The sequence below is a fragment of the Arachis hypogaea genome, chromosome 11, assembly GCF_003086295.3.
Source record: "Arachis hypogaea cultivar Tifrunner chromosome 11, arahy.Tifrunner.gnm2.J5K5, whole genome shotgun sequence".
Taxonomy (NCBI): Eukaryota; Viridiplantae; Streptophyta; class Magnoliopsida; order Fabales; family Fabaceae; genus Arachis; species Arachis hypogaea.
In genome coordinates, this window is record NC_092046.1 from 120,166,787 (window position 1) to 120,178,359 (window position 11,573).

Sequence of the window (11,573 nt, forward strand, 5' to 3'; positions counted from 1 at the left end):
CTGGTCCTCTTACAATTGGAGCTTGAGTCAGGGCGGTCTGCAGCTTATCAAACGCTTGTTTGCAATTCTCACTGAACTCGAACTCAATATCCTTCTGCAGTAGCCTGGATAAGGGAAGTGCTACCTTGCTGAAGTCCTTAATGAATCTCCTGTAAAAACCTGCATGGCCAAGGAACAAACGGACTTCCCTCACAGAAGAGGGGTAAGGTAAACTAGAAATAACATCCACCTTTGCTGGATCTACAGAAATGCCAGTATTAGACACAACATGTCCTAGTACAATACCTTGTTTTACCATAAAGTGTCATTTTTCAAATTTTAATACAAGGTTTGTACTGACACATCTATCTAATACTCTAGATAATCCATCTAAGCAAAGGCTAAAGGAATCGCCGTACACACTAAAATCATCCATAAAAACTTCCATACAGTCCTCAATAAGATCAGAGAAAAGACTCATCATGCACCTTTGGAAGGTAGCTGGTGCATTGCACAAGCCAAAAGACATTCTCTTGTAAGCATAAGTCCCAAAAGGACATGTAAAAGTGGTATTTTCCTGATCCTCAGGAGCTATATGAATCTGGAAATAACCTGTGTAACCATCTAAAAAATAATAATGTGATTTACCTGACAGGCGATCCAGCATTTGATCAATGAATGGAAGAGGATAGTGATCCTTACAAGTGGCCTAGTTGAGGTGTCTGTAGTCAATACAGACCCTCCAGGCGTTCTGAACTCTGGTTGTAATGAGCTCTCCATGCTCATTCTTCACTGTAGTGACTCCAGACTTCTTGGGCACCACTTGTACTGGGCTTACCCATTCACTGTCTGAAATGGGGTAGATGATATCTGCCTCCAGTAGTCTGGTCACTTCCTTCTTGACAACCTCTAAGATAGTGGGGTTCAGTCTTCTCTGGGGTTAACGGACAGGTCTGGCTCTCTCTTCTAAAAATATCCTATGCTCACAGACTTGAGGGTTGATGCTTACTATGTCTGCCAAACTCCAACCAATTGCCTTCTTGTGCCTCCTCAGCACACTAAGTAACTGCTCTTCCTGTTGAGAAGTGAGTTCCCTTGCAATGATAACTGGAAACTTCTGCTCGTCCTCAAGGTAAGCATATTTGAGGTGTGGAGAAAGGGGTTTTAACTATAACTTCTGATCATGGTTAGGCTCTGGGTTGTCTAGAGCTGGTAACAATGGTAAAGCACTGTCATTGTCCTCTGAGAATGTCCCCACACTTGGACCTTGTCCTATGTACTTCTCTTCAAATTCCTTCTGGTGAACTTCAGCCACGGTTTCATCTATGATGTCACATTGGAGGATAGAATGATCCTCCGGAGGATGCTTCATAACTCCATTCAGATTGAAGATTACTACTCGGCCATCTATTTCAAAAGAGTATGTTCCTGAAAAAGTATCTAATTTGAACTTCGAGGTCTTCAGAAATGGTCTTTTGAGTAGGATTGATGATGGCTTCTCTGAATCATTTTTGGGCATCTCCAGGATATAAAAATCAATGGAAAATGTGAGCCCCTTAATGCCCACTAATACATCTTCAGCAACTCCAGCCACTGTAATAATGCTTTTATCTGCTAACACAAAACGAGCTGCCGACCTTTTTAAGGGAGGGAGCCTCAAAATATTATATATAGACAAAGGTATTATACTCACACATGCTCCTAAATCACACATGCAGTCAGAAAATACCACACCACCAATAGTACAATTAACCATACATGGACCTGGGTCACTACACTTTTCAGGTAAACCTCCCATTAAAGCAGATATGGAACTACCTAAAGGAATAGTTTCTAATTCATTAATTTTGTCTTTAAGTATACATAAATCTTTTAGAAACTTGGCATATTTAGGTACCTGTTGAATAACATCAAAAAGTGGAACAGTTACCTCAACCTTTTTGAATATCTCTACCATTTTGGGATCGGGTTCTAGCTGCTTCCTGGGGTTCCTTGCAAGTTGTGAAAATGGAATGGGAGTGGTGTCTTCTACAGTGTCTGCGCCCTTTGGTGCGTCCTCCTGTGGTTGAACTTCTTCTTTTTCATCTATGTCCTGTATGTCCTCTTCCTCTTCAACATCTTCTATTTCCACTACCTCTTCAGCTGAGGCGTGTTCTGGTGGGCTTGGCTCCTCCTGATTCCTCTCCTGTAGTGTGGTTCCGGACCTTAGGGTGATGGCATTAATTCCATCCTTTGGATTGGGTAATGGTTTAGAGGAGATTCCACTGGAGCTCAAAGGCTGGTTATTGGAGTTATTCATTGATCCAATCTGTGAGACAAGAGCTTGCAAAGTAGAGTTCAGACCATTTAGTATAGCATAAAGGTTATTTTCCATGGTTTGTTGTCTCCGATCAATAGATTGTAGTAAGTCATCATTAGAAGATGAAGAAGGATAAGTAATTTGAGAGGTCTGCTGTTGGGTATTCTGTGGTCCTTGGGATTGCCTCAGGTGAGGTGCTCTGTAAGCCTGGTTCTGGTTCTGCTGCCTGTTGTTGTTGTTATTCCACCTCTGATTTCCCTGATTGTCTCTGTCTCCTCTGTTGTTGTTGTCCCTCCAATTCTGGTTAGAATCGTTCTGCCATCCATGGCTGTAATTGCCACCTTGATTGTACCCTTGGTTGGGGCAGTCATAGAAGTTATGAGTGGCTGCCACGGTGTTATCTTCCTGCTGGAGCTGCGGACATTCGTCAGTATAATGGCTATAATCAGCACTGATTTCGTAAACTCTCTGTGGGACTAACTGTTGGCTTTGCTGTGGTGGAGAAGGTTGAGCTTGCTGAACTTGTTGTTGATTCAATTGCATCTGCTTCAGCAAGTTGGTCATTTCACAGATACTCTAAGTTAGAGCAGCAGTCTCTCTGCTAGAGGATACTTCTGCAATGGCTTTTGAACGACCTTGTTTCTGCCTGTGATTCCGAGTGGATTCAGCTAAGTCGCTGATCAATTGCCATGCCTCATCAGTGGTCTTGTACTTTTTCATAGACCCATTGCTAGCACTTTTCAATGTGGTCTTATCTTGGGGCCTCATGCCCTGTGTGACGTAACCGAGCAACACTATCTTGTCAATCATATGGTGGGGGCATGCTTCCAGAAGATTATTGAAGCGCTCCCAGTATTCATAGAGAGTCTCAGATTCGTCCTGAACAATCATGGAAATGTCTTTCCTCAGTTTATCGGTAACTTCAGCTGGAAAGAACTTTTCCAAAAATTCTCTTCTAAGTGTATCCCAGTTGGATACAGTTGCTGCGGGTTGAGTGTAGTACCACTCTCTTGCCTTTCCCTCAAGAGAAAACGGGAAAGCTTTCAACAAAATTGAAGTTTCATCTGCACCATCACGCCTGACAGTAGAACAGGCTGCTTGAAAATCTCTCAGGTGCTTGATAGGCTCTTGAGCAGGTAAGCCATGAAACTTGGGCATCAAATTGAGCAGTGCAGTCTTTATTTCAAAGTCTGTAGCCACCGCTGGGTGATGCGCTTGAAACGGCTGCATTGTAAAATCAGGGGCTCCAGCCTCCTGGATAGTAACTCTCCTAGGTTCTGCCATGTCACCTACACGTAAATCAACCCAATCAGTAGAACGGGGGCTGGTTTCTTCCTTAAACGATGTTTCAGATCCACCCTCAGAGAGGACTAACCGACGCCGAGCTTGCCTTATTCGTGAAATAGTTCTTTCAATCTCAGGATCGAATACTGGCAAGCTTGGATCAGGAAGTGAACGCGTTATCTAGCGAAAGAAACAAGCAGCTCATAGTAGCAAGATAAAATAAAATGCAAATAAATAAATTCCAATTAATAACTTTAGCACTCTATTGCAACTCCACGGCAACGGCGCCAAAAATTGACGTGGCGGAAATTGGCGAATTAAGAATTGTTATGAGATATGCGTTGCAAGTATAGTTCTTAACCAACCAGAAGTCCGCTTATCAATTTAGAAGGGTTGTCACAAAAATTAAAATTAAAATACTAGGAGTATGAATCCCAGGTCGTCTCCCAACGAGTTACAGAAAGGTGTGCTATTTTATTAATCAGATATTTTCAAAAAGGGTTGAGTTGAATAAGCAGGAAATTAAATTGGAGAAATTAAGTAAGTTAAATAAAAGCCTTGACTGGGAGTAGATTAGTTGGAAGCCCTATTCTTGTTGTAGTACTCTCAAGATTAATCGATAATTGAAGGTTGTTCTGTTTAGTTATCCCTTACTAGGTAAGGGAAAGTCAAACAAGTTGGAATGCTGTTTCTATTCACAAGTTCCAATCCGCTCAATTGAAAAGGATTAGTGTCAGTGACTAGAGAGTATCCCAATAATAAACCTAATTACAATTTTTCTTTTAAGCATCCCAACTCAAGGGTTTCTTTCAATCAACTCCCCATCAAGTTAGGGAACTACTCGCTCATTGTGAATGTAGAACTCATAACATAGGAAAGGGGATTAAAGAAAGACATGATAAATAAAACTCAAAGGAATCAATTAAAAATAAAAGTAATTCTTGTATTAATAAATTCTAAAATAATCCAATAGTAAAATTGAGTAAATTAAAAGACATGGAAGAGTAAAGCCAAGTAAAGAAAACGAACTAGAATGACGAAGTCTTGATGAGGTAATAACTCTTCTCAATATCCCGATGCAAAGAGCAATAGAAATAAAAATCCTAAGAACTATGAATGTGTAAAGAGAAAACCTAGAGGAGGAGTAAAACTAGATCTAAAAACTAAAACTGTGTAGAATGAATGTTGTTGTTGGTTTCTACATATTCTCTGGCTCTAGTCTGCTTTTCTGGGCTGAAAACTGGGTCAAAACTGGGTCAAAACAGGGCCCAAAATCGCCCCCAGCGAATTCTACAGATTATACAGATCGCGCACGTCACGCGATCGCGTCATTCATGTGGACGCGTCATTCGGCGTTTTGCTTGCCACACGGGCGCGTCGTCCACGCCTCCGCGTTACTTGTGCTATTCCAATCCACGCGGTTGCGTGAGCCATGCGGCCGCGTCACTTCTCGCTGGTCATCTCCTTAATTTCTTGTGTTCCTTCCATTTTTGCAAGCTTCCTTTCCAATCTCCAACTCATTCATACCCTATAAAGCCTGAAACACTTAACACACAGATCACAACATCGAATGGAATAAAGGAGAATTAAAATACGTAATTAAAAGTCTCTAGGAAGCAAGTTTTCAATCATGTAATAATTTTAGGAAGGAAATATAAATGCATGCTAATCATATGAATAAGTGTGTAAAGACCATGATAAAACCACACAATTAAGCACATTATAAACCATAAAATAGTGGTTTATCAATGCTTTCCTTTTTCCCTTCCTTTCTCAGGATGGCCACCAAGAAAGGCAAGGAGAAAGCTTCAAGGAAACCGGCCACAAAGAGGGCACCCCAAAGGTCAAACTCTAAGGCACACTGTTCATTAGAAGCCAAACCCCTATCTAAGAAGGCGAAGTCTACCGCTCCTACTGATGAGAACGAGAAGAGCAAACCGGCAAAGGATTCTTCAAAGTTTCCCAACCGCTTTTGTGAACTTGTGTTCCCCGCCATGGTTGAGAGGAGCTATCATGCTGAGCATCTACTCGCTCCACCGGACAAGGTTGCTCCTTGTATTCTACCCCACATTGAACGGCGAAGATGGGAGTTCCTTCTGAGAAAACCACAAGAGGTCAACCTCTCATGGGTGGTAGAATTCTACACTAACTACCATCTTCCCTCTCTTCAATTGGTATATGTGCGCCGGAAGCAAATATCAGTTTCAGAAGAGGCTATTCAGCATGTGCTTAATGTCTTACCAGTATCAAGTGACATGGATGGCTACCAAGAGGTCTTACGTCAGCGAGAAAAGTTTGGATTTGATTGGGACTCGATCCTCCGAGTCATTGCTGAACCAGAGACATTTTGGACCCATGGTCGATTTAGGATGAGGCTCAAGTGCATCGACGCACGTTTCCTCACTGTAGAAGCTAGAGCTTGGACCCAGATCCTATCCCACTATGTGCTATCTAGCACCCACAAGTCGTCCTTCACGGTGGATCTCGCTTTGCTTGTTTGGTGTATTCTCACGGAGAGACCGATGAACATTCCACTTCTTGTCAAGCAAGCGATGGGACAAGTCCACGCACAGGGAAATTTGCCATTTTCAGCATTGGTATCCGATTTAGTTGCTGCTACGGGTGTTCCTTGGGAAGATATGGACACGAAGGCTATAATTTCGGCTAAGGGCGATGTGGTCCCAAGCGGAAAATACTTACATCTTCCCATGAACAACCCAAGCCTTGACATAGCCCTTCCATCTACTATTCCTTCTACCTCATCATCACCACCACCGCAAAGATCCACACATCAAAGGATAGAAGATCTACATCGGAAGATTGATAGATATGAGTGGCGCAACCAACGCCGGTACACTTACATCAAGAAACTTCTGCATTGTGTTACCCCTAGCATGAAGGAACCCGAAATATTCACGTCCACCTCAAACCCAAGTGATGGGAGCTCTGATGGGGAGGATAGTGAAGGTTCCGGTCCCGACCGTCTTTTGCGCATTGTTGGTAGCACGGAGGACCGTGCTAAATTCTAAGTGTGGGGAAGTCGTTCGACCGATTTTCATAGGTAACAATCTCTTCTTTTCAACACCCATGGATTTATCTTTTGCTTAGTAGTTAGTACATTGCATGTGTAGTTAGTTTTGCTTGTAAATACTCCTTGCATGATAGTTAGTTCCTATAGAGTTACTTGGTCAAAATAATAACTTCTTCCCCAAGAAGCTGTGTTTTGGGGTACCCTACCAATTTTGAAAAAAAAAATTTTGCAATAAACTTGCTTCGAGAATGTATTTTGGAACATAGTCATTGAGCTAAGAACATAAGCATGCGAGTTTCGAGCCTATTGTGTGGTTACATCTTCTAACCACTATTTCCCATTCTTGTGTGCATTATTCTCTCTCTATGATTGTAATCCTTGCTTTGTCTGATTCTATATGTCCATTACTTTGTGTATGAATGCATTTACATGATCGAGGCCATCATTTCAATAGTCACTTTTCCCAAACGGCCTTAACCCTTTTATTTACCATTGCTAACCATTTTTGAGCCTATGATAAACCCTCTTTGTTCTAAAAAGAGCACATCAACAACCCTAAGCGAAAAATAATGAATGTCCCTAAATTTGGATCCTTGATTAGCTTAGGTAAGTTAGAGTGTGTGTCATTCAAATGGGAGGGTGTACTTGGGAACTTGGGTAAATAAAAAGGTATGTTTGTAATCGTAATTGGAAATTTTGGAAAGTGGGAACATACTCATGTATTGAATGATTAAGCCATATGCATTGGAACTTTTGTACATGAAACCCCAAGAAAAAGGGGACCAAAAAGAAAAAAAATTTTATGTGTATATATGAGAATGTAAAAAAAATAGAAAAAGAGAAAGCAATGAAAGGGGACAAAAATGCCCAAAGACAAGGTAATAATAACAATGCAAATGGGATGTGAACGAAAAAGAATGCATGAGTATGCAAAAAGTGAAACCCATGGCTAGCTAGGTATTATACTATAGTTGTATAGGTTGTTCTATGTGTCTAGTGGGATCTTAGGTTAATCAAGGACTCAAATTTTAAGCTCACTTGTGTAACACCCTCACTATCAGAAATCACGCTTCCGGCTGCGCTACTCTGATAGCAAGAAGTATTACGACTACTTTACATACTAAATACTAGAATATGAGCCTGTAACTCAATACTGTATCGCTGAATTCTTTGAAAATCGGAAATAAATACTTTATTTTAAGAAAATTACAAGCAGGCATAGATTCATATACAAGACTCCTTACATAATAATTCAATATAATATACGTATAAAATATACAATTCCTATCCCTCTTACAAACTTGTAATAACAAAGACGAGGGGAGAAAATAATCTAATTAATACAACAACATATAAACCAAACGTAGTATAACTCTTCTTAATGCTTCTTCATCTGGTTCCTGAAAAGGTAAAGCTGTAGGGGGGTGAGAACCTAACCACACGGTCTCACCACGGAGTTTCAAAGTTGTCATAAGAAGATATTCAATAAGAAAACTGTTTTCAGATTCTGTGATTATCATTTCCTTATGAATACTTTTAAAATCCAATAGCTAATCGTTCAAAACCTTTTCAAAGAAACAATGTTTAATATTTTCAGAAATTCAAAGTCTTTCCTTTCTCATAAGCAAATCTCAATCAGAAACCAACCACACAATCAAACAATACAGTCATTAATTCAGCACCAAAGTCCATTCTCAAATGTAACACGCCAGGACAAACACAGGCAAGACAGACAAGGAAAGCACAAGTAGGAAGTAGTTACAGCAAATAGTTCAAGTAGTAGTTAAGAACAGTTTAGCAATTAGGCAAACCAAAACAAGTTCAAACCCAAGCAAAGCATACAAATGCATATGATGCATGCCTGTCCTATGGCTGATGAGGCTCATCTGTCGGTTATCCAGCCAACCCGACAAGTCTGAATTGTCCTTAGACTGTCCCCCGACGTGCATCCCCAAGAGTCTATGCATAGCTTTTTCTCAAATAATCAATATTGCTTAATGGGGGTAACATTCCCAGGAATTTATATAGTGCCCGGTCACACTTACGTCGTAGGGTCAATAGAGTATCGAGTTTTCAACCTGGTACACGTGGTGGCAAGCCACGGCACTTAATCCAGGGAACCTCGTATCTCAGATATTTCAAATTCATAAGCCACATAAATAATTCATTCATCATTCATCAATATCTAAGCCATTCTCAATATCATCATCATTCATCAATCCATATCCCATTTCTAAATTCATTCAAAAATCATATTTCAAATCAATCCTCATCATCCTTCTTTCCGTTGATCAACAATCTCAATTCAAAACATAATTCTTTATTTTCTAAATAAATCAATCCAAAACAAATAACGTTTAAGAACTAAATCTTTTTAAACAATTACTTCAAACAAAACTTCCAATTTTATAAAATTTCGGTAGCATCTCCTCTAAAACTCAGATTCTGCCACCCTGTTTGGGTCCCAACCAAACCAAACCAAACACCTGTTAATCAGTCAAATCACTTCCAATAACCATTATCACAACAACAGTACTCAACCCAAGGAAATTATAAAATCCAGAATTCAATCAACCAATCCTATAAATCACAATTTAAACCGACTTCAACCAACGGCATCAATCAATAGTTAATAATTCTCGGTCTTCTCAAACAGTTTCAAACCAAACCATTCCCTCAAACACTTTTCGAATCATTTCCAAAATAGCAAATCATTCTCAATAAATAACCCATTTTCAAATATCAAGTCTTTTCCAAGTTTATTTTAAAATCAAATTCCAATATCAAATCGGGTTTAATATCAAATCAAACTAATGATCTCATTCAACCAAAACAACTCAATTCAATTCATAAGACTCACGAAATCACAAAAATATATTTTACGCGTTAATATTGATTTATAACAACCCTGTAATGTAAAATAGATTTAAGAAAAACCCTACCTCTAGGAATCAAGCCTGCAGTGATTTTAACACGATAAGCCCCTTTTTCCCCTCGGCTCGCAACAGCAGCGGCTGCATCCACAGCTTCGCTTACTTCCGCAATAACAGCAATAGCTTTAATTGTAACATGTAACCTTGATAACTCAATCCTAAATCATTAATATAGCAAAATCTTTAATAATATATAATGGAATACTAACGACGAGGGTTCGAAATAAAATATACTTACGATAATAGCAGAACCGAGCAGCTGCAATCCCGAATTGACCTGGCAGAAGCTCCGATAGCGGCCAAAAGCTCCGGTGGCTCAACAACAACCTTAATGTCGACGCACAAACACCGGAACTCAACCCTACGTAACCAACATCTCAAAATCTCTAATAGGCTATAACTGAGTATTAATTTCACAGGTTCCAGAACGAAATGCTTACTGAGAAGACAGGGGTTCCACCGGCGGTGACTGAGAAACGGCTCGGCAGCGGCAGATAAGGCACGGCGGTGACTAGCGGCGACGAATGGCGGGTCTGACAGTGATGAGAAGAATGCGCGAGATTCCTCTTTCTTTCTTCCTTTTTTTTTCGCGAGTCTGACTCCCAACGGCGGCTCAATGACGGACTGGTGGTTCTGTGGTGACAGTGTAGCAGGATGCGACGGCGGCCTCCCTCCATCGGTGGCTACGGGACGCGAACGGCGACTGCGACGAGGCTGGCTCCATAGCGCTGCAGCTTAGGTACAGCGACTGCCCTTGGTAGCGGTGGGCTCGCAACAATGACGCGACGACTTTCTTCTCTCACCCGCGAGCTCTCTCTTCCCTCTTCGCGAACGGTAGTAGCAACAGCGTCTGGAGGTGGCGGCGTGCTTCTCTGCTCCCTCAACTCCACACTCTCTCTCTCCCTCGGATCTCTCTCCTGACAGCACAGTGGCGGCGACGGTGGCAGTGATGCCCACTGATGCCGTCTCCCTCTCTTCCCCCTTCTGCTCTCCCTCTTTTCCTTTTCCGTTTTCTACCTTTCCTTTCTGCCGTTTCTTTCTTTCTCTCTGCCTGCTGCGTATGTGTTTGGGGAAAGGGGGGAATAGGGTGAGTGCTGATGAGTGGCGGTGAGTGTGGGTAAGGATTAGGGTAAAATTAAGGTTAGGGTTTGTGTATGAAATTGGAGATTTTGGGATTAATTTGGATTTGGTTAATTTTAATCAAATTAGGGTATAGAATGTTAATTTAAAATCTAATTTAATCCTCAAAATTATTTTAAAATATTATTTGTTGTCTTAAAATACCAATTGATTTGAAATCAAATTCTTTAATTGAATTTATAAGATAATAAGATTTATTTTCTTTATTCCTAAAACTTAAAGTATTAAATCATAGAAATATCAATTATTTGAATTAAATCACATAAAAATTCTTGTCATTCCATAATTACTAATTTTGTAATTTAAATATAGAAAATAATTCAATAATTATAAAATTAGGTAAAATTCTAATTAATTATCAAAACCTGATTTAATTTTTGATTTAATTAGCTTTAATAAAATAATTTCTGAAAATAGAATTTCTAATGAATAAATGAATTGAAATTAATTCATAATAAGATTTATTTAAAAATTATGGTTCTTACAACTTGACCATATACATCCTTACCTCCACCCTAATCCCATTACAACCCATGAACAAGACCTCATGATACTTGTAAGCATGCATTAAGTAATTGTTGATTGTTAGATGAAAGACAAATCTTGGAAAGCATGATTAGGAGAGGATTGAGTGATGAACCCTATACACTCGAGCGAATAAGAGCGGATACACTTCCGGTGAGGGTTCGATGCTCAACTCATTGTTCCCGGCTTTCACAAGCGTTCATCTAGCAAGTTATATGCACTTCATGTTGATGTTCAAATTGGTAGGATTCATGAACTACATAGCATTTTCACCCCGTAATGCTCATATGTGTTCTTGGAGGATAGATTTACCCTTGACCAAGTAGATAGACGATTTTACTTTGGCTGCATGCATTCACTTAGGTAGTTTGCATTTCATAAA

The 11,573-nt window shown here is 40.1% G+C and overlaps 1 non-coding gene across 1 annotated transcript; it reads left to right on the forward strand.

Annotated features, from left to right (window-relative positions):
• The first annotated feature begins 3,082 nt into the window (after nt 1–3,082).
• On the forward strand, nt 3,083–3,190 carry LOC112725200 (small nucleolar RNA R71). Its single transcript, XR_003164323.1, has one exon. It is a non-coding gene; the product is annotated as a small nucleolar RNA R71 (small nucleolar RNA).
• The last annotated feature ends 8,383 nt before the right edge of the window (nt 3,191–11,573 follow it).